The sequence below is a fragment of the Procambarus clarkii genome, chromosome 36, assembly GCF_040958095.1.
Source record: "Procambarus clarkii isolate CNS0578487 chromosome 36, FALCON_Pclarkii_2.0, whole genome shotgun sequence".
NCBI classification, from domain to species: domain Eukaryota; kingdom Metazoa; phylum Arthropoda; class Malacostraca; order Decapoda; family Cambaridae; genus Procambarus; species Procambarus clarkii.
The window spans coordinates 20,483,475-20,508,729 of NC_091185.1; positions in this window are offsets into that span (position 1 = coordinate 20,483,475).

The window sequence follows — 25,255 nt, forward strand, 5'->3', positions numbered from 1 at the left end:
CGATTCGATGATAGCTTTTCCAATTGATTGAGAACGTTGTTCGCGATTTCTAAGGTCAAGTGTTCAATCATTAGCAAGGCTTCGTTGAAGGTTTTTGCTGTAAAATCCATGTTCATATTTTAATTTTCTTTACGTACTCGACGGATAATATCTTCAGCTATGTGCGATATATAATTATCCATAACTCTGTTGGAGATAACGGAGAGTCGGTGGTCAATATGATTGCAAATAATGCACGAATTTGATTTGGATGTGATGTGTTGGAGGGGTCATTAATGCATACATCCCAATGCCAATCGTTGTCCAATAAATTCAGAGCTTGACATACACTTCGGGAAGTGGCATGTGGACAAATCATGACACTTGACAAATCTCAATTGACGCCGTTGACAAATCTCAATTGCTGGAAAAACTCACACCCCAGAGTTTTCAGTTGTATATAGTCCTGGGGACCATTCAGGCTTGTTTGCATTTGTGTTCCTCACGTGTGCCCCAAAGAATGAGGTGATTTGATAAAATGCTATGCCCAAGATTACCATCCGAGTGCCGGCGGGGAAGTGGTTCAAATAGCTTCGGCTATCACTTCCTTATGTCCGGTCGTGATGGTCAAGCGGATTAAGGCGTCCCTGTACATACCAGTTGCGTTGCTCCTGGCAGTATGGGTTCGAGTCACTTCTGGGGTGTGAGTTTTCAGTATATATGTATATATATATATATACATATATATATATATATATATATATATATATATATATATATATATATATATATATATATATATATATATATATGTCGTACCTAGTAGCTAGAATGCACTTCTCAGCCTACTATGCAAGGCCCAATTTGACTAATAAGCCAAGTTTTCAAGAATTAATTGTTTTTCGACTACCTAACCTAACTTTTTCGGCTACCTTACCTAACCTAACCTATAAAGATAGGTTAGGTTAGGTTAGGTAGGGTTGGTTAGGTTCGGTCATATATCTACGTTAATTTTAACTCCAATAAATAAAAAATGACCTCATACAAAATGAAATGGGTAGCTTTATCATTTCATAAGAAAAAAATTCGAGAAAATATATAAATTCAGTAAAACTTGGCTTATTAGGCAAATCGGGCCTTGCATAGTAGGCTAAGAAGTGCGTTCTGGCTACTAGGTACGACATATATATATATACATATATATATATATATATATATATATATATATATATATATATATATATATATATATATATATATATACATATATATATATTATATATTATATATATATATATATATATATATATATATATATATATATATATATATATATATATATATATATATATATATATATATATATGTCGTACCTAATAGCCAGAACGCACTTCTCAGCCAACTATGCATGGCTCAATTTGCCTAATAAGCCAAGTTTTCATGAATTAATGTTTTTTCGACTACCTAACCTACCTAACCTAACCTAACCTAACTTTTTCTGCTACCTAACCTAACCTAACCGATAGAGATAGGTTAGGTTAGGTTAGGTAGGGTTGGTTAGGTTCGGTCATATATCTACATTAATTTTAACTCCAATAAAAAAAAATTGACCTCATACATAATGAAATGGGTAGCTTTATCATTTCATAAGAAAAAAATTAGAGAAAATATATTAATTCAGGAAAACTTGGCTTATTAAGCAAATCGGGCCTTGCATAATAGGCCGAGTACGACGTTCTGGCTACTAGGTACGACATATATATATATATATATATATATATATATATATATATATATATATATATATATATATATATATATATATGTCGTACCTAGTAGCCAGAACGCACTTCTCGGCCTACTATGCAAGGCCCAATTTGCCTAATAAGCCAATTTTTCGTGAATTAATTGTTTTTCGACTACCTAACCTACCTAACCTACCCTAACCTAACTTTTTCGGCTACCTTTTTTTTTGAATTAATATATTTTCTCTAATTTTTTTCTTATGAAATGATAAAGCTACCCATTTCATTATGTATGAGGTCATTTTTTTTTTATTGGAGTTAAAATTAACGTAGATATATGAACGAACCTAACCAACCCTACCTAACCTAACCTAACCTATCTTTAAAGGTTAGGTTGGGTTAGGTAGCCGAAAAAGTTAGGTTAGGTTAGGTTAGGTAGGTTAGGTGGTCGAAAAACAATTAATTCATGAAAACTTGGCTTATTAGGCAAATCGGGCCTTGCATAGTAGGCCGAGAAGTGCGTTCTGGCTCCTAGGTACGACATATATATATATATATATATATATATATATATATATATATATATATATATGTGTGTGTGTGTGTGTTGCACCTAATAAGCCAAGTTTTCTTCATGTTATAAATTTTTCTAATTCTGTTTCTTATGAAATGATAAACCTTACCATTTATCTATGATTTAATTTGTTTTTATTTGAGTTAAAACTAATGTAGAAATAAAACAAAACCTGTCCCAATCTTCCTAACCTATCTTAACCTAAACTAACATAACTATGTCAGTAATTCATGTTCTTAATGTAATACATTAATATTAAATCAAATAAACCAATTGGAAACATTTTTTGGAAAATATTGACATTCACTCTTCCTATTAATCAAATCAGGCCTTGCATACCATGCCGAGTATTGCATTCTGACTATTAGGTACGACATATACATGTATATACTTGAAAACCCTGAATACCCTTGCAAGGGCTAAAACCTCCATCCGTGTGATGCAAAGCAGAGTGCTGTTCCACTGCATCACCACCCTACAAAAAGTTTGAGAGAGTCTTTCTTTGAACTCATTCAACCCCATGCCCGAGTGCATTCTGGTTATGTGGTGTCTTTACAATAGTGCATGTGGAGGTCATTGTCTACCTTTTCATTTCCTCTGAGAATTTTAAAGGTGATAATCCCGTCTTTCCTATCTTTTCTGTCTTCCAGCGACCAGCGGTGCAATTCACACAGCCTTTTCTCGTAACTCATACTTCTCATCTGTTGGATCTTCGTACCATCAGACTGTACACATCATGATTGAAGCTGTTTGTGAAAAATGTTGTAACACGCACCTCAACCACCTTCTAAGTTGAGTGCTCAATAACCCGCTACAATATATGTTGGAGAGCAGATAATTAACCCTGTCTATGTATGATAGAGGAGAAACATGTGAGCAGGTTGGCATGGTAAAAGCACTACAATCACCTGTGGTTGAGGCTAAATAACATTTCACCTCCCCTAAAGTGAACAGTTCACCTCCCCCAAAGTGAATAATTCACCTCCCCAAAGGTGAACTGCTCACTTCCCCAAGTTGGACCGTTCCCATGATGATCAGATAACACTGTAACTGTAACTGATGGTGTACCTCACCTGACATGTTCCAGGTAGCCTGGAACCCAAGGATGACCTGAGCGGCGAGGAACCACAGAGACAGACCCAACAACCTCATGGTGAAGAGTCACTTCCGTTAAGCTGCAAGAATTAATATTATTGGAACTTCCTTCACCGAGGATCCCGAAGAGTTGAGAACAGTGGGAACTGGAGAACTGTGGGGACTGGGGACTGTGATGACTGTTGTTAGTAGGGACCAGGACTTGTGAGTACTGGAGAGTTAGTGAGTACTGGAGAGGGACCTCACCACCGTCGACCATGTACTGGAAAGCTCTGAGTCTCGGAGCCACCCACCCAACATGAGGCAAAAATCACTGATCAGAGACCATTAACTATGAATGTCGGAGCGAGACCTTTGTGGGCGACTGAAACACTGTAGTTTACTGGCGGTGAGTGACCATAGTGATGCCTGTGTGTGTCACTTAAGGTTTTATCGCTGATGCTCCCTGCATACAAGCAATATTATAAAATATGCTCTCACTCATTAATTAATATTTTCATACAAAAAATTACCTCTCAATGTTTAATAAATAAATTTCAAATATCACTAATAATCAAATATGTGCAGTATTGTGCTATATGGTCCAAATTAACCAACATACTTAATTCCCTGGTTAACCTCTGTTCTAAATAGTTCTAGTAACCAGCATTCTTCATTGTCCAATTAACTTTCTTGTAATACAGACCAATGAATTAACAAGCATCATTGCCAAATTAGCATTCGTTCAAAACAGTCCAGTTAAAAAACATTCTTCATGCCTCAGTTAACCTTCATGTTAAAATGTCCTATTAACCAGTGTTCGTGAGTTGCTCTATTTCCAAGCATACTACGGAACCTTATTTACTTCAGGTTCCGTGGTATGCTGGATTGAGATAAATTAAGTAAATATTTAGAGATATCAATATCACTTTTATAGCCTAGTCCCTCCTCCAAATCTTTAACTACTACTTAGCACTAATAAATCATTTATTTACCTGAGGGGCCACTAACAGTAGTGGCCTCGAAGAGGACAGTGTGAGAGATTGGATCTCTCAGCACAAGCTCATGTCCACTCATTTGATGAGATGTGCTTTCAGGTTGCTTGCATGGCACAACTTCCTTAGGAATGGACAGAGATGGGGCATGTTTGGTGTCTACAGTTTCTCTGTGGTCTCAGGAATTCAGTTATATTGTCTACGTTGACCTATGTCATCTCACTGAGCCGGAATCGATTGAGAGGTTGGATGCTACTAAGGGTAAGGGCTCTGGGCCCAAGGAGAGGAAGTTGGTATTGTGTGGTAGAGGAGGGTCTGTACGGTGAAGACTGTTAGCTAACCCCCACCCTCCCACACGCAAACCTTACTCTACCCTACCCATCACAATGGACCACAGTTGTGAGCGAGGGAGAGGCCTCGTTGGTGGCTTGATTCTGGCACGATGGCCAATGAAACGTAAGCAATCCAAGATTTAAGGTACTGATTGGAGGATTAGAGGTGTGAGTACCTCGAGGGGAGCAGCTAGCACCTGCAAGGGAAGGTGGTCCTTGGTTAAGCTAGGTAACAAGGGCATCAGGTTGAAAGAAACTTTGCCCATTTGTTTCTGCCTGGTCTGGGAATCAAACCCGGGCCACTGAATTACGAGTCCTGCACGCTGTTTACTCAGCTAATAGACACCCCACACAGAGTTTATTCACCTAGTTGTATTCATCTAGTTGTGCTTACGGGGGTTGAGTTCTTCTCTTTTGGCCCACCTCTCAACTGTCAATCAACTGTTACTAACTACTAATTTTTTCCCACACCACACACACACACACACACACACCACATTGCTGTCACGGAAGCAACCCGTGACAGCTAACTAACTCCCAGATACTTATTTACTGCTAGGTAACAGGGGCATTAGGGTGAAAGAAATTCTGCCCATTGTTTCTCGTCGGCGCTCGGAATCGAACCAGGGACTACAGGATCACGCATCCAGCGAGCTGTTCGTTCAGCCACTGGCCCCTATAGGAGCTCCGTGTGGCTGTGTGTGTGTGTGTGTGTGTGTGTGTGTGTGTGTGTGTGTGTGTGTGTGTGTGCTCACCTAATTGTACTTACCTAATTGTGCTTGCGGGTGGTTGAGTTCTGGCTGTTTGGTCCCGCTTCTCAACCGTCAATCAACAGGTGTACAGGTTCCTGAGCCTATTGGGCTCTATCATATCTACACTTGAAACTGTGTATGGAGTCAGCCTCCACCACATCACTTCATAATGCATTCCATTTGTCAACCACTCTGACACTAAAAAAGTTCCTTCTAATATCTCTGTGGCTCATTTGGGTACTCAGTTTCCACCTGTGTCCCCTAGTGCGTGTGCCCCTTTTGTTAAATAGCCTGTCTTTATCTACCCTATCAATTCCCTTGGGAATCTTAAATGTGGTGATCATGTCCCCCCCTAACTCTTCTGTCTTCCAGCGAAGTGAGGTTTAATTCCCGTAGCCTCTCCTCGTAGCTCATACCTCTCAGCTCGGGTATTAGTCTGGTGGCAAACCTTTGAACCTTTTCCAGTTTCGTCTTATCTTTGACTAGATATGGACTCCATGCTGGGGCTGCATACTCCAGGATTGGCCTGACATGCGTGGTATACAAAGTTCTGAATGATTCCTTACAAAAGTTTCAGAATGCCGTTCTTATGTTGGCCAGCCTGGTATATGCCGCTGATGTTATCCTCTTGATATGGGCTGCAGGGGACAGGTCTGGCGTGATATCAACCCCCAAGTCTTTTTCTCTCTCTCTCTGACTCTTGAAGAATTTCATCTCCCAGATGATATCTTGTATCTGGCCTTCTGCTCCCTACACATATCTTCATTACATTACATTTGCTTGGGTTAAACTCTAACAACCATTTGTTCGACCATTTCTTCAACTTGTCTAGGTCTTCTTGAAGCCTCAAGCTGTCCTCCTCTGTCTTAATCCTGTGTGTGTGTGTGTGTGTGTGTGTACTCACCTAGATGTGCTTTCAGAGTCGAGCTAGACTCCTTGCCCTCCCTTCCGAACGTTCTTAGATTATTGCAATGACTCACTTCTCAAGCTTTTATCATATATTCATTTAAAAAAAAGATGATGGTAGCCGAAGCTATTTACCCCATCATCCGGACAGTGCTCTGATAGTAATCTTGGGCATAATATTTTATGAAATCACCTCATTTTTTGGGGCACACGTGAGAAACGCAAATGCGAACAAGCCTGATGGGTCCCCCAGGCATACATGCAGCCAAAAACTGACACCCCAGAAGTGACTCGAACCCATACTGCCAGGAGCACTATGCAACTGGTGTACAGGACACCTTCACCAGCAGACTCTGCCTGCTATCATCCCGATTGTTTCGTCCACAGTTACGTTGGTAAATAGTGACTCCACATCCAACGAGGCTTTTATCCCTGTGGCTCGTGCTTACTTACTGCAGGGAGCACGGGTCTCGGGGATAAAAGCCTCGTTGGATGTGGAGTCACTATTTACCAACGTACCTGTGGACGAAACAATCGGGATGATAGCAGACAGAGTGTCTCGTGACCCGGCTTGCACTCCTCTTGACATGCCAGAAAGCATACTGAGGAAAGTACTCCGAGCCTTTACTAAAGAGGCACCCTTCATGAGCCCAGATGGGAACATGTAAAAGCAAGTAGATGGGGTCGCCATGGGTTCTCCCCTAGTTGTCCTGTTTGCGAACTTCTACATGGGCACCATTGAGCAGAGGGTCTTAGTTGACATGGACTTGAAACCCGCCATATACTGCAGGTATGTTGACGACATTTTTACACGGGTACCTGATGCCAGATGTCTGCAGCAGCTGACGGAGGCATTTAAGCGGAATTCTGTGTTGAGTTTCACGTACGAGATGGAGAATAAGGGGAAGCTGCCCTTTCTGGATGCAACAGTCACGGAAAGGACCGGAGTTTTCCATACTGCAGTCTACACCAAGGAAATAACATAGGAATGTGCCTCAATGCCAATAGTGACTGCCCTGAAAGGTACAACTGGAGTGTTATCAACGTTTACGTCGACCTTGCTCTCAGCCACAGCTCAGGATGAAAAGAAGTCTATGAAGAGCTCTGTAGGGTAAGGCAACAACAGCTTCTCTAACGGTTTCGTTGAAGACATCATAAGAAGAAAGGTGAAATGCCATGCAACCTCTGAAGAGTCAACCAACACAACACTTGTAACCCCCTATTAGACTATTTTACAGGAACTTCTTTTCGACGGCTCATAAAATGGAAGAAAGGGTCCTGAAGATATTGTTGATAGGAACGTCATCCCTACAGACAAAAATCAGAAAAAAACAATTGACGATTTACTTAACCAAAAAAAAAAAAAAAAAAACGCGAAAGTACTTAAGGAAATTCCTGTTTCAATTTTCCTCCGTGGGCTGACACTGTCACATTTTTAATCATGTGTAAATTTTTCATGATTTACACACACACATACTTATATATACATATATATATATATATATACATATATATATATATATATATATATATATTTTGGTAGCAGTCTTTCCTGTAGACATATTTTATTAAATATGACCGAAAAAGTAAGATTAATAATTCTAACACGAATTTTCTCAATCTTTCGTACATTATGCTTCACTGTTGGAGGTAAATCAAAAATCACTTCTCCAAAATTCATTTTTATTTCTAGTCTGACGCGACACGGGCGCGTTTCGTAAAACTTATTACATTTTCAAAGACTTCACAAATACACAACTGATTAGAACTTGCGTTTCCCTGATTTTATATCTACATTTGAGTGAGGTGGGAAGGGTGATGTGGCATTACATTTGAGTAAGGTGGGAAGGATGATGTGGCATTAGAGGATATTAATAGGGTATTAAAAGTATCAACACAAGACAGAACACGAAACAATGGATATTGAATAGAAGTGTTTGTAGAAAGCCTATTGGTCCATATTTCTTGATGCTTCTATATTGGAGCGGAGTCTTGAGGTGGGTAGAATATAGTTGTGCAATAATTGGCTGTTGATTGCTGGTGTTGACTTCTTGATGTGTAGTGCCTCGCAAACGTCGAGCCGCCTGCTATCGCTGTATCTATCGATGATTTCTGTGTTGTTTACTAGGATTTCTCTGGCGATGGTTTGGTTATGGGAAGAGATTATATGTTCCTTAATGGAGCCCTGTTGTTTATGCATCGTTAAACGCCTAGAAAGAGATGTTGTTGTCTTGCCTATATACTGGGTTTTTTGGAGCTTACAGTCCCCAAGTGGGCATTTGAAGGCATAGACGACGTTAGTCTCTTTTAAAGCGTTCTGTTTCGTGTCTGGAGAGTTTCTCATGAGTAGGCTGGCCGTTTTTCTGGTTTTATAGTAAATCGTCAGTTGTATCCTCTGATTTTTGTCTGTAGGGATAACGTTTCTATTAACAATATCTTTCAGGACCCTTTCCTCTGTTTTATGAGCTGTGGAAAAGAAGTTCCTGTAAAATAGTCTAATAGGGGGTATAGGTGTTGTGTTAGTTGTCTCTTCGGAGGTTGCATGGCTTTTCACTTTCCTTCTTATGATGTCTTCGATGAAACCATTGGAGAAGCCGTTATTGACTAGAACCTGCCTTACCCTACAGAGTTCTTCGTCGACTTGCTTCCATTCTGAGCTGTGGCTGAGAGCACGGTCGACGTATGCGTTAACAACACTCCTCTTGTACCTGTCAGGGCAGTCGCTGTTGGCATTTAGGCACATTCCTATGTTTGTTTCCTTTGTGTAGACTGCAGTGTGGAAACCTCCGCCCTTTTCCATGACTGTTACATCTAGAAAAGGCAGCTTCCCATCCTTTTCCGTCTCGTAAGTGAAACGCAGCACGGAACTCTGCTCAAATGCCTCCTTCAGCTCCTGCAGATGTCTGACATCAGGTACCTGTGTAAAAATGTCGTCAACATACCTGCAGTATATGGCCGGTTTCGTATAGTATCGTATAGTATATAGCATAGTATCCGTACCCGCATTGAACAACACCTCGACATCCTCACAGACCAACATCACCTCAGCACTGAAACAAGGATTATCAAGAAACTAACAACATTATATGGAGGACCTATGGCAATTCCACGACCAAGAGATGGCTTCCTGAACCTTGCAGGAATTAACCTCACTGAGGACCAAGTCACTCTCCTAAATCTGGGCATAAACTGTCATGTTATGTCCAGACCGAGTGAAATGGCCCGGAAAGTGGAGTTGGAAATTCTGTTGGACGACATATTCGACCTCGAGACACAAAAGAAGGTCACTACCAAAGATACCTTACAAGCAGAACTTATTGCAGAAGGAGGAAAGAATCGAGGCAACTACAGAAGCACCATACTGTCCCCCGAGCTTAGAGCGGCAGCTAAAAGCCTTCGTGAGAACAAGGAGATAGTTGTCAGGAGAGGTGACAAGTCGCCAATATATGTCATTCTTAAAAAAGACGAATATCTGGCGAAAATGAACATCATACTCTCTGACCAAACTAAGTTCCAAAGGGTAACGAAGGACACTACAGCCGAATTAAAAGCAAAGGTCAACAAACTGATCGAAACTGTGAACGCCAAGAAATCCGGACTCCACCTGCCAAAGATCATTGGGGAATATAAACCTGGATATGCGTATGGAAATGTCAAGACGCACAAGCCTGGAAACCCACTTCGGCCAATCATTAGCCAGATACCCACACCCACGTACAGATTGGCGAAACGACTCAACGGCCTGCTGACTCCTTATGTTCCTTGCGCCTTCAGCCTGAAGTCTCCAAAGGAATTTGTGGACTTACTGCGGGGCGCACGGGCCACAGGGATAAGAGCCTCGTTGGACGTAGAATCGCTGTTTACCAACGTACCTGTGGACGAGACAATCGGAATGATAGCCGACAGAGTGTATCGTGATCCAGCCTGTACTCCTCTTGACATGTCAGAAAGTATTCTGAGGAAACTACTCCAAGCTTGTACTAAAGAGGCACCCTTCTTGAGCCCGGATGGGCACATGTATAAGCAAGTAGATGGGGTCGCTATGGGTTCTCCCCTAGGTGTCCTGTTTGCAAACTTCTACATGGGTACCATCGAGCAAAAAGTCTTAGTCGACATGAACTTGAAACCGGCCATATACTGCAGGTATGTTGACGACATTTTTACACAGGTACCTGATGTCAGACATCTGCAGGAGCTGAAGGAGGCATTTGAGCAGAGTTCCGTGCTGCGTTTCACTTACGAGACGGAAAAGGATGGGAAGCTGCCTTTTCTAGATGTAACAGTCATGGAAAAGGGCGGAGGTTTCCACACTGCAGTCTACACAAAGGAAACAAACATAGGAATGTGCCTAAATGCCAACAGCGACTGCCCTGACAGGTACAAGAGGAGTGTTGTTAACGCATACGTCGACCGTGCTCTCAGCCACAGCTCAGAATGGAAGCAAGTCGACGAAGAACTCTGTAGGGTAAGGCAGGTTCTAGTCAATAACGGCTTCTCCAATGGTTTCATCGAAGACATCATAAGAAGGAAAGTGAAAAGCCATGCAACCTCCGAAGAGACAACTAACACAACACCTATACCCCCTATTAGACTATTTTACAGGAACTTCTTTTCCACAGCTCATAAAACAGAGGAAAGGGTCCTGAAAGATATTGTTAATAGAAACGTTATCCCTACAGACAAAAATCAGAGGATACAACTGACGATTTACTATAAAACCAGAAAAACGGCCAGCCTACTCATGAGAAACTCTCCAGACACGAAACAGAACGCTTTAAAAGAGACTAACGTCGTCTATGCCTTCAAATGCCCACTTGGGGATTGTAAGCTCCAAAAAACCCAGTATATAGGCAAGACAACAACATCTCTTTCTAGGCGTTTAACGATGCATAAACAACAGGGCTCCATTAAGGAACATATAATCTCTTCCCATAACCAAACCATCGCCAGAGAAATCCTAGTAAACAACACAGAAATCATCGATAGATACAGCGATAGCAGGCGGCTCGACGTTTGCGAGGCACTACACATCAAGAAGTCAACACCAGCAATCAACAGCCAATTATTGCACAACTATATTCTACCCACCTCAAGACTCCGCTCCAATATAGAAGCATCAAGAAATATGGACCAATAGGCTTTATACAAACACTTCTATTCAATATCCATTGTTTCGTGTTCTGTCTTGTGTTGATACTTTTAATACCCTATTAATATCCTCTAATGCCACATCATCCTTCCCACCTTACTCAAATGTAATGCCACATCACCCTTCCCACCTCACTCAAATGTAGATATAAAATCAGGGAAACGCAAGTTCTAATCAGTTGTGTATTTGTGAAGTCTTTGAAAATGTAATAAGTTTTACGAAACGCGCCCGTGTCGCGTCAGACTAGAAATAAAAATGAATTTTGGAGAAGTGATTTTTGATTTACCTCCAACAGTGAAGCATAATGTACGAAAGATTGAGAAAATTCGTGTTAGAATTATTAATCTTACTTTTTCGGTCATATTTAATAAAATATATATATATATATATATATATATATATATATATATATGTATATATATATATATATATATATATATATATATATATATATATATATATATATATATATATATATATATATATATATATATATTTATGTCGTACCAAGTAGCCAGAACGCACTTCTCAGCCTTCTATGCAAGGCCCGATTTGCCTAATAAGCCAGGTTTTCCTGAATTAATATATTTTCTTTATTTTTTTTCTTATGAAATGATAAAGCTACCCATTTCATTATGTATGAGGTCAATTTTTTTTATTACAGTTAAAATTAACGTAGATATATGACCGAACCTAACCAACCCTACCTAACCTAACCTAACCTATCTTTATAGGTTAGGTAAAGTTAGGTAGCCGATAAAGTTAGGTTAGGTTAGGTTAGGTAGGTTAGGTAGTCGAAAAGCAATTAATTCATGAAAACTTGGCTTATTAGGCAAATCGGGCCTTGCATAGTAGGCTGAGAAGTACGTTCTGGCTACTAGGTACGACATATATATATATATATATATATATATATATATATATATATATATATATATATATATATATATATATATATATATATATATATATATATATATATATATATATATATATATATATATATATATATATATATATATATATATATATATATATATATGTCGTACCTAATAGCCAGAACGCACTTCTCAGCCTACTATTCAAGGCCCGATTTGCCTAATAAGCCAAGTTTTCATGAATTAATGTTTTTTCGTCTACCTAACCTACCTAACCTAACCTAACCTAGCTTTTTTTGGCTACCTAACCTAACCTTACCTATAAATATAGGTTAGGTTAGGTTAGGTAGGGTTGGTTAGGTTCAGTTAAATATCTACGTTAATTTTAACTCCAATAAAAAAAAATTGACCTCATACATAGAGAAAAGTGTTGCTTTATCATTTCATAAGAAAAAAATTATATTAAATATATTAATTCAGGAAAACTTGGCTTATTAGGCAAATCGGGCCTTGAATAGTAGGCTGAGAAGTGAGTTCTGGCTACTAGGTACGACATATATATATATATATATATATACTTATATATATATATATATATATATATATATATATATATATGTATATATATATATATATATATATATATATATGTATATATATATGTCGTACCTAGTAGCCAGAACGCACTTGTCAGCCTACTATGCAAGGCCCGATTTGCCTAATAAGCCAAGTGTTCATGAATTAATTGTTTTTGACTACCTAACCTACCTAACCTAACCTAACCTAACTTTTTCCGCTACCTAACCTAACCTAACCTATAAAGATAGGTTAGGTTAGGTAGGGTTGGTTAGGTTCGGTCATATATCTACGTTAATTTTAACTCCAATAAAAAAAATCGACCTCATACATAATAAAATGGGTAGCTTTATCATTTCATAAGAAAAAAATTAGAGAAAATATATTACTTCAGGAAAACTTGGCTTATTAGGCAAATCGGGCCTTGCACAGTAGGCTGACAAGTGCATTCTGGCTATTAGGTACGACATATATATATATATATATATATATATATATATATATATATATATATATATATATATATATATATATATATGTCGTACCTAGTAGCCAGAATGCACTTCTCGGCCTACAATGCAAGGCCAAATTTGCCTAATAAGCCAAGTTTTCCTGAATGAATAGATTTTCTCTAATTTTTTTCTTATGAAATGATAAAGCTACCCATTTCATTATGTATGAGGTCAATTTTGTTTAATTGGAGTTAAAATTAACGTAGATATATGACCGAACCTAACCAACCCTACCTAACCTAACCTAACCTATCTTTATAGGTTAGGTTAGGTTAGGTAGCCGAAAAAGGTAGGTTAGGTTAGGTTAGGTAGGTTAGGTAGTCGAAAAACAATTAATTCATGAAAACTTGGCTTATTAGGCAAATCGGGCCTTGCATAGTAGGCTGAGAAGTGCGTTCTGGCTACTAGGTACGACATATATATATATATATATATATATAGATATATATATATATATATATATATATATATATATATATATGTCGTACCTAGTAGCCAGAACTCACTTCTCAGCCTACTATGCAAGGTCCGATTTGCCTAATAAGCCTAGTTTTCATGAATTAATGCTTTTTCAACTGCCTAACCTACCTAACCTAACCTAACCTAACGTTTTCGGCTACCTAACCTAACCTAACCTATAAAGATAGGTTAGGTTAGGTTAGGTAGGGTTGGTTAGGTTCGGTCATATATCTACGTTAATTTTAACTCCAATAAAAAAAAACTGACCTCATACATAATGAAATGGGTAGCTTTATCATTTCATAAGAAAAAAAATAGAGAAAATATATTAATTCAGTAAAACTTGGCTTATTAGGCAAATCGGGCCTTGCATAGTAGGCTGAGAAGTGAGTTCTGGCTACTAGGTACGACATATATATATATATATATATATATATATATATATATATATATATATATATATATAATCATGTGTTTATTTTTCATGATTTACACACACACATACTTATAATGTCTGTTTTTTTAAAAAAGCGCTGTTTGTCGACATAATTGTATTTGTGCTGCTTTTAAGCTATGTTTTCATTTCTTGTTTTCATTCTACTCTTTATGCTCAATTAGTATTAAGCTTGTCATTTAAGTTTTTCATGCCCGAAACTCTTTGCGTAATAGTGGCTTTAGGCATTATATGTACTAGCTCTACCTATAAGTCAACCAATCTTTGTAAAAATTTCTTGTATGTATGTACCTTACCTAAATAAACATTTTATTTTATTTTATTTTATTTTATTTATATATATATATATATATATATATATATATATATATATATATATATATATATATATATAAATATATATATATATATATATATATATATATATATATATATATATATATATATATATATATATATATATATATATATACATATATATATATATATATATACATATATATATATATATATGTGACTGAAAACTCACACCCCAGAAGTGACTCGTACCCATACTGCCAGGAGCAACGCAACTGGTAACTACTGGACGCCTTAATCTGCTTGACCATCATGGTCGGACAAACTGAAGTGATAGCCGAAGCTATTTGAACCACTTCCCCGCCGGCAACTCGGATGGTAATCTTGGGCAGAGCATTTTATCAAATTACCTCATTCTTTGGGCTACACGTGAGGAACGCAAATGCGAACAAGTCTGAATGGTCCCCAAGACTATATGCGACTGAAAACTCACACCCCAGATGTGACTCGAACCCATACTGCCAGGAGCAACGCAACTGGTAACTACAGGACGCCTTAATCCGCATGACCATCACGACCGGACAAAAGGAAGTTATAGCCGAAGCTATTTGAACCACTTCCCCGCCAGCAACTCAGATGGTAATCTTGGGCATAGCATTTTATCAAATCACCTCATTCTTTGGGCCACACGTGAGGAACACAAATGCGAACAAGCCTGAATGGTCCCCAGGACTATTCATTCCTGGGATTCATTCCTATTTGTGTTCCTCACGTGTGCCCCAAAAAATGAGGTGATTTGATAAAAAGCTATGCCCAAGATTACCATCAGAGTTGCCGGCGGGGAAGTGGTTCAGATAGCTTCGGCTATCACTTCCTTTTGTCCGGTGGTGATGGTCAAGCAAATTAAGGCGTCCTGTAGTTACCAGTTGCGTTGCTCCTGGCAGTATGGGTTCGAGTCACATCTGGGGTGTGAGTTTTCAGTCGCATATAGTCCTGGGGACCATTCAGACTTGTTCGCATTTGTGTTCCTCACGTGTGGCCCAAAGTATGAGGTGATTTGATAAAATGCTATGCCCAAGATTACCATCCGAGTTGCCGGCGGGGAAGTGGTTCAAATAGCTTCGGCTATCACTTCATTTTGTCCGACCATGATGGTCAAGCAGATTAAGGCGTCCTGTAGTTACCAGTTGCGTTGCTCCTGGCAGTATGGGTTCGAGTCACTTCTGAGGTGTGAGTTTTCAGTCGCATATAGTCCTGGGGACCATTCAGGCTTGTTCGCATATATATATATATATATATATATATATATATATATATATATATATATATATATATATATATATATATATATATATATAAATATATATATATATATATATATATATATATATATATATATATATATATATATATATATATATATATATATATATATATATATATATTATTAAATATGACCGAAAAAATAAGATTAATAATTCTAACACGAATTTTCTCAATATTTTTTATGTTTCTTTTCACTGTCGATGGTAATTGAAAAATCAATTCTCCAAAATTAATTTTTATTTCTAGTCTGACGCGACACTTGAACGCATTTCGTAATAACTTATTACATTTTCAAAGACTTTAGTTTACACACACACAACTATAACCTGCGAACACTAAACAGAGTCCTACTATGCTATAATTTAAACGGCTTTCATTTCATATACCTGCATTTGGGTGAGGTGATAACAGTTTTGGATGAGGTGAAAACACAAGACACAACACAAATCAATGAGTATAATATTGGGTAAGTTTAAAGGGAAGAATGGAAGTAACTGCAAAGGGCCTATTGGCCCATATTTCTTGATGCTTCTATATTGGTGCGGAGTATTGAAGTGGGTAGAATATAGTTGTGCATTAATTGGCTGTTGATTGCTGGTGTTGACCTCTTTATATGTAGTGCCTCACAGATATCAAGCCGCCTGCTATCACTATATCTATCGATGATTTCTGTGTTTTTTATTAAGACTTCTCTGGTGATGGTCTGGTTGTGGGAAGAGATTATATGTTCCTTAATGGAGCCCTGTTGCTTATGCATCGTTAATCGCCTGGAAAGAGATGTTGTTGTGTTGCCTATATACTGAGTTTTTTGAGGCTTACAGTCCCCAAGTGGGCATTTGAAGGCATAGACGACGTTGGTCTCTTATAAAGCGTTCTGCTTTGTGTCTGGAGAGTTTCTCATGAGTAGGCTGGCCGTTTTTTGGTTTTACAGTAAATCGTCAATTGTATTTTCTGATTTTTGTCTGTAGGGATAACGTTCCTATCAACAATATGTTTCAGGACCCTTTCCTCCGTTTTATGAGCTGTCGAAAAGAAGTTCCTGTAAAATAATCTAATTGGGGGTACATGTGTTGTGTTAGTTGACTCTTCAGAGGTCAACGCCATCATAAAACGACATGCAATTACAGGAACTTCTTTTTGACAGCTCATAAAACGGAGGAAAGGGACCTGAAAGATATTGAAAGTTTAAAATTTATGCTTCAAGCACGAATCTTCTAGATATTCCTTAGGTCTTTCTTCTCTGAAGCAGGAAATTGAAAATTTTTCTCTCCAAAAATCGTTTTGTACTTTTTATTTGTCTGACGCATTGTGATGCGTTTTGTGAGGTCTCTCCCCCCATTCTCAAAGACACGTTCTACTATGCTTAGCACCCGGTTATATCCTCTTATGGTGAGGTGGTTAGGTGACATATGGATGAATGACATTTCATGGCTGATATTAATAAGGTGTTAAATGTATCAACATAGAGTGTGACATTTTGGCTTCATATGTTCTTCTGGCTGCTTCCGTTCATGTTGCAGGGTCATTCGGTCCAGCGTTTGTGTTGGCCCGGGGTCTTGAGTAGAGTAGAGTAGATAGAGTGTAATTGTTATTGTGTTATCTGGTTACTGATTGCTGGTCTAGATTTCTTAATAGAAACCAACCCAGTTAGGCTTCAGGTAGAACTTCCAGCAACTTCTTTTCCACGGCTTAGGAAAACGAAGGAAAAAGTTTTGAAAGATATTATTGAATGGAACGTTATCCCCACAGACACCACTCATGGGATACAATTAAAAATTTACTACAAAAACCAGAAGACCGCCGATCTACTCATGAAAAACTCTCCAGACCCAAAGATTTCAGTATATGGGGAAGAAAACAACGTTTCTTTCAAGGCGATTAACACTGCACAAGCAACAGGGCTCCTTCAAGGAGCATATAATCTCCCCCTCACCAGACCATTACAAGAGACATCTTAACAAGCAACACTGTTTGTGTTGCTTGTTAACAACATCTTAACAACACAACACTGAAATCGATAGGTTTAACGACAACAGAAAACTGGACATCATCGAGGCCCTACACATCAAAAAGTCAAGACCAGCAATCAACGACCAGTTAACACATAATTACAATCTACCCACTTCTAGACCCCGAACCAAAATAGACAGTAGCAGCAAGAACATAACTGCTTATGTTCATGCATGTAATAGCCTATTAATATTCATTCATCCACTTGTTCATCTCAGTCACGTCCTGTACCACCTCACCCGAAGAGAATATAATCCTTTGAAAAAGCATGGATGTTTTGTTTCGACAGTCCCGCTCCTGTGCCAGGTAAGTCCATTACGGGCTCACCATAGCCCGTGCTACTTGGAACTTTTGTTCCGAGTAGCTGAATCTATAACAACATGTTTCGACAGTCCCGCTCCTGTGCCAGGTAAGTCCACTACGGGCTCACCATAGCCCGTGCTACTTGGAACTTTTGTTCCCAGTAGCTGAATCTAAAACAAAAAACAACAACAACATGGAAAATTTATGGGCTCAATATAGCCCTTGCTACACGAACATTTCCTTCTGAGTAGGAAATAGGACATTTCCTATTGCTAATAATTAGCAATAATGAGTAAACCAGCAGGAACCATGATGAGGATTCGACCATATGCTCTGGGTATTCGCAGGCACACGGGGGGCTCAAAAGCATTCAACGGGGGGGCTCTACTGAATACACGAGGGTTCCTGAGGCTTCCACTGGAGCCGAAACAGGATTTCACACAATCTCTCCATGCACTCTTTCTTTGTCGTCTAGGAATATTCTACCTCTGATGCTCCTTTTTTCCTCCTCGCTCTCACAGAGAGAAAGCACAGTAATGTGATATATCAATTAGCAAATCATAAGAGCCATGAATACCTAGAGCCTTGAATACCTAGGCTTGAATCCTCGTCACGGCTCCTTCAAATTTTCTCATTGATACATTATATTTGTGGGATTTCTCTCTTTGGATTGAAAGAGGATTTTCAGAGGTAGAACATTCCTTGGCGACGGAGCCAGAGTGCATGGGCGGGATTGATTGAAACCGTGGTTCGGCTTCAGTGGAAGTCTCAGAAACCTTCGTGAGCTCAATAGAACCTCAGGTTGTAATCCTTTTGACCATATCGTGGCCTAGTTGTTTGGTGAGTGTGCTTGGGAATGCCCAGCACATAGGTTGGAATCCTAATCACGGCTCCAACGGATTTTCTAATTGATACAACACATTAGTGGGATTTTTCCCTGTGCATTAGCAATAATAATAATAATAATAATAATAATAATAATAATAATAATAATAATAATAATAATAATAATAATAATAATAATAATAATAATTAGCAATAACATGATATATCAAATGAACAAATCCACAAGGGCCTGTATGAGGGTTCGAACCTATGCACTGAGTGTTTCTACATGCGCCTAAGTCAACTGTACCACGACATGGTAAAATAATTGCAACCTGGAGTGATACTGCCCACACGAGGCTCCCGAGGCTTTAACTGAAGCCTAACCGGGGTTTCACACAATTCCTCCATCCACTCAGGCTCTGTCAACCAAGTAGTTCTCTCTGACTATCTGACAGTTGACTTCAATACACACAAAAATCACAATAATGTGATATATCAAATGAACAGAACTTTAATTCAGAGGTAGTCAGAGGTTGACTGTTTGGTTGACAGAACCCGAGAGCATGGGGGGAATATAATAATAATAATAATAATAATAATAATAATAAAGATAATAATAATAATAATAAAGATAATAATAATAATATTAAAATAATAATAATAATAATAATAATAATAACAATAATAACACTGATAATAATAATAATAATAATAATAATAATAATAATAATAATAATAATAATAATAACAACAACAAAAATAACAATAATAATAATAACAATAATAATAATAATAATAACAATAATAATAATAACAATAATAATACTAATAATAATAATTATAATAATACTATTAAAAATAATAATAACAATAATTATTATAATTATAATAATAATCACAATGAAAAAATCCACTGGACCAAAAAAATCCACTTTTTTGGTGTGTGGGGGGGGGGCGAGTAAAGAGGATTGAGAGGCAAAGGTGAAGGGAAGTTTAGAAATGGGAAATACATTAAGAGTTATGGAAGCAAGTGGGCTGTATGCCCTGCGGACTGCTGTATCCTGACTGCTAGAATATGCCACTGGCAATACCTTGGCCATAGGTTTGCCTCACCTCAGAGCTACAGGTGACGTTAGTATGATTTTTTTTGGGTAAATGACAGTAATAATAATAATAATAATAATAATAATAATAATAATAATAATAGTATTAATAATAATAATAAATAATAATAACAATAATTATAATAACATTGATAATATTAATAATAATATTAATAATAATATTAATAGTAATAATAATATCAATAAAAATATTTATACTAATAATATCAATAATAATAATAATAATGGTAATAATGATAATAATAATAATAATAATAAAGCTGTTGATATGTTGGTATATCAATGACAAAAAAGTAGATTTTATTAGTAGTCAGACATTTCCTCCACACGACCAATTTCAACACTCGTATCACCCGAACCTAAGTCACAAAGGTTGTCGTGACAGCGTGCGTGCAGCCAAAAGCAACAACAGCTCGTCAATTAGTAATTAAAACCTCTTCTAAATCAACAGCAAATGATCAAATTTTACTCCATAAATCTAAAAAAAAGACCTTCCAAACGAGGGTGACGAGCCAGTGGACTGAATAAAATAAGAGAAAATGTCTGCCCAAACAATTAGGGCTAGTCTCATTGTCATTATCATTGAGCAAAGTAGAATGAAAGTAGATTCTACTTTGCTCCGATGAAGGCGTATTAGCCGAAAACGCGTTAAGCATTTTCTATTTTTCATATTTGGTTATTCTGCATACTTGGATCAGTGTTTTTGTGATCATTGTTGCATATATATATATATATATATATATATATATATATATATATATATATATATATATATATATATATATATATATATATATATATATATATATATATATATATACATATATATATATATATATATATATATATATATATATATATATATATATATATATATTTTATTAAATATGACCGAAAAAGTAAGATTAATAATTCTAACACGAATTTTCTCAATCTTTCGTACATTATGCTTCACTGTTGGAGGTAAATCAAAAATCACTTCTCCAAAATTCATTTTTATTTCTAGTCTGACGCGACACGGGCGCGTTTCGTAAAACTTATTACATTTTCAAAGACTTCACAAATACACAACTGATTAGAACTTGCGTTTCCCTGATTTTATATCTACATTTGAGTGAGGTGGGAAGGGTGATGTGGCATTACATTTGAGTGAGGTGGGAAGGATGATGTGGCATTAGAGGATATTAATAGGGTATTAAAAGTATCAACACAAGACAGAACACGAAACAATGGATATTGAATAGAAGTGTTTGTAGAAAGCCTATTGGTCCATATTTCTTGATGCTTCTATATTGGAGCGGAGTCTTGAGGTGGGTAGAATATAGTTGTGCAATAATTGGCTGTTGATTGCTGGTGTTGACTTCTTGATGTGTAGTGCCTCGCAAACGTCAAGCCGCCTGCTATCGCTGTATCTATCGATGATTTCTGTGTTGTTTACTAGGATTTCTCTGGCGATGGTTTGGTTATGGGAAGAGATTATATGTTCCTTAATGGAGCCCTGTTGTTTATGCATCGTTAAACGCCTAGAAAGAGATGTTGTTGTCTTGCCTATATACTGGGTTTTTTGGAGCTTACAGTCCCCAAGTGGGCATTTGAAGGCATAGACGACGTTAGTCTCTTTTAAAGCGTTCTGTTTCGTGTCTGGAGAGTTTCTCATGAGTAGGCTGGCCGTTTTTCTGGTTTTATAGTAAATCGTCAGTTGTATCCTCTGATTTTTGTCTGTAGGGATAACGTTTCTATTAACAATATCTTTCAGGACCCTTTCCTCTGTTTTATGAGCTGTGGAAAAGAAGTTCCTGTAAAATAGTCTAATAGGGGGTATAGGTGTTGTGTTAGTTGTCTCTTCGGAGGTTGCATGGCTTTTCACTTTCCTTCTTATGATGTCTTCGATGAAACCATTGGAGAAACCGTTATTGACTAGAACCTGCCTTACCCTACAGAGTTCTTCGTCGACTTGCTTCCATTCTGAGCTGTGGCTGAGAGCACGGTCGACGTATGCGTTAACAACACTCCTCTTGTACCTGTCAGGGCAGTCGCTGTTGGAATTTAGGCACATTCCTATGTTTGTTTCCTTTGTGTAGACTGCAGTGTGGAAACCTCCGCCCTTTTCCATGACTGTTACATCTAGAAAAGGCAGCTTCCCATCCTTTTCCGTCTCGTAAGTGACGAAGAACTCTGTAGGGTAAGGCAGGTTCTAGTCAATAACGGTTTCTCCAATGGTTTCATCGAAGACATCATAAGAAGGAAAGTGAAAAGCCATGCAACCTCCGAAGAGACAACTAACACAACACCTATACCCCCTATTAGACTATTTTACAGGAACTTCTTTTCCACAGCTCATAAAACAGAGGAAAGGGTCCTGAAAGATATTGTTAATAGAAACGTTATCCCTACAGACAAAAATCAGAGGATACAACTGACGATTTACTATAAAACCAGAAAAACGGCCAGCCTACTCATGAGAAACTCTCCAGACACGAAACAGAACGCTTTAAAAGAGACTAACGTCGTCTATGCCTTCAAATGCCCACTTGGGGACTGTAAGCTCCAAAAAACCCAGTATATAGGCAAGACAACAACATCTCTTTCTAGGCGTTTAACGATGCATAAACAACAGGGCTCCATTAAGGAACATATAATCTCTTCCCATAACCAAACCATCGCCAGAGAAATCCTAGTAAACAACACAGAAATCATCGATAGATACAGCGATAGCAGGCGGCTTGACGTTTGCGAGGCACTACACATCAAGAAGTCAACACCAGCAATCAACAGCCAATTATTGCACAACTATATTCTACCCACCTCAAGACTCCGCTCCAATATAGAAGCATCAAGAAATATGGACCAATAGGCTTTCTACAAACACTTCTATTCAATATCCATTGTTTCGTGTTCTGTCTTGTGTTGATACTTTTAATACCCTATTAATATCCTCTAATGCCACATCATCCTTCCCACCTCACTCAAATGTAATGCCACATCACCCTTCCCACCTCACTCAAATGTAGATATAAAATCAGGGAAACGCAAGTTCTAATCAGTTGTGTATTTGTGAAGTCTTTGAAAATGTAATAAGTTTTACGAAACGCGCCCGTGTCGCGTCAGACTAGAAATAAAAATGAATTTTGGAGAAGTGATTTTTGATTTACCTCCAACAGTGAAGCATAATGTACGAAAGATTGAGAAAATTCGTGTTAGAATTATTAATCTTACTTTTTCGGTCATATTTAATAAAATATGTCTACAGGAAAGACTGCTACCAAAATATATATATATATATATATATATATATAACTTTAGAACACTTTCCCACCAGGAGACTCGAACCCTAGCCAGCACAGATGCCTTCCAGCAACTGGCATAACAGGTACGCCTTAACCCGCTCCACCACCCGCTCAGACCCTTAAAAGAGATGGTAATTTCGGAGTATTTAAATACCCCAAAGATCAACACCTCCCAAGAGCACCAGAGCAAGTGAGGGGTCACTTATACGTTTATTTCATCAAGTCCCTGTTAATATGGGAAGACACAGTGTCTCTGCTTAGGGCACAACTCTCCTAAATTTTTTAGGAGAGTTGTGCCTTAGGCATATATATATATATATATATATATATATATATATATATATATATATATATATATATATATATATATATATATATATATATATATATATATATATATATGTCGTACCTAGTAGCCAGAATGCATTTCTCAGCCTACTATGCAAGGCCCGATTTGCCTAAGAAGCCAAGTTTCCCTTAATTAATATATTTTCTCTATTTTTCTATAATGAAATGATAAAGCTACCCATTTCATTATGTTTGAGGACAATTTTTTTTTATTGGAGATAAAATTAATGTAGATATATGACCGAACCTAACCAACCCTATCTAACCTAAACTAACCTATCTTTATAGTTTAGGTTAGGTTAGGTAGCCGAAAAAGTTAAGTTAGGTTGGGTTAGGTAGGTTAGGTAGTCGAAAAATAATTAATTCAAGAAAACTTGGCTTATTAGGCAAATTGGGCGTTGCATAGTAGGCTGAGAAGTGCGTTCTAGCTACAAGTACGACATATATATATATATATATATATATATATATATATATATATATATATATGTCGTACCTAGTAGCCAGAACGCACTTCTCGGCCTACTATTCAAGGCCCGATTTGCCTAATAAGCCAAGTTTTCCTGAATTAATATATTTTCTCTAATTTTTTCGTATGAAATGGTGAAGCTACCCATTTCATTATGTATGAGGTCATTTTTTTTTTATTGGAGTTAAAATTAACGTAGATATATGACCGAACCTAACCAACCCTACCTAACCTAACCTAACCTATCTTTATAGGTAAGGTTGGGTTAGGTAGCCGAAAAAGTTAGGTTAGGTTAGGTTAGGTAGGTTAGATAGTCGAAAAACAATTAATTCATGAAAACTTAGCTTATTAGGCAAATCGGGCCTTGCATAGTAGGCTGAGAAGTGAGTTCTGGCTACTAGGTACGACATATATATATATATATATATATATATATATATATATATATATATATATATATATATATATATATATATATATATATATATATATATATATAAGCCTATACTTGCATAAAAAACAAGTGAAGATTAACAATCTTTGGACAACACCCACCAGTGGGACTCGAACCCAGAAAGCACAACTACGTTCCAGTAGCTGGCATAACTAGTATGCTTTAACCCACTACGCCATCAGACCTTACAAAAGAAGTAGATAGTTCGAGATATATATCTCAAACATCTCCACCTCCCGAAGGCACCAGATGAGTGAGGGGTCAGTCTGCATTTTTCGTCAAGCCACTGTCAATGTGAGAGAACTCGTGTCCAGCTTATAAGCCTATACTTGCATAAACCACAAGTGAAGATTAACAATCTTTGGACAACACCCACCAGTGGGACTCGAACCCAGAAAGCACAACTACCTTTCAGTAGCTGGCA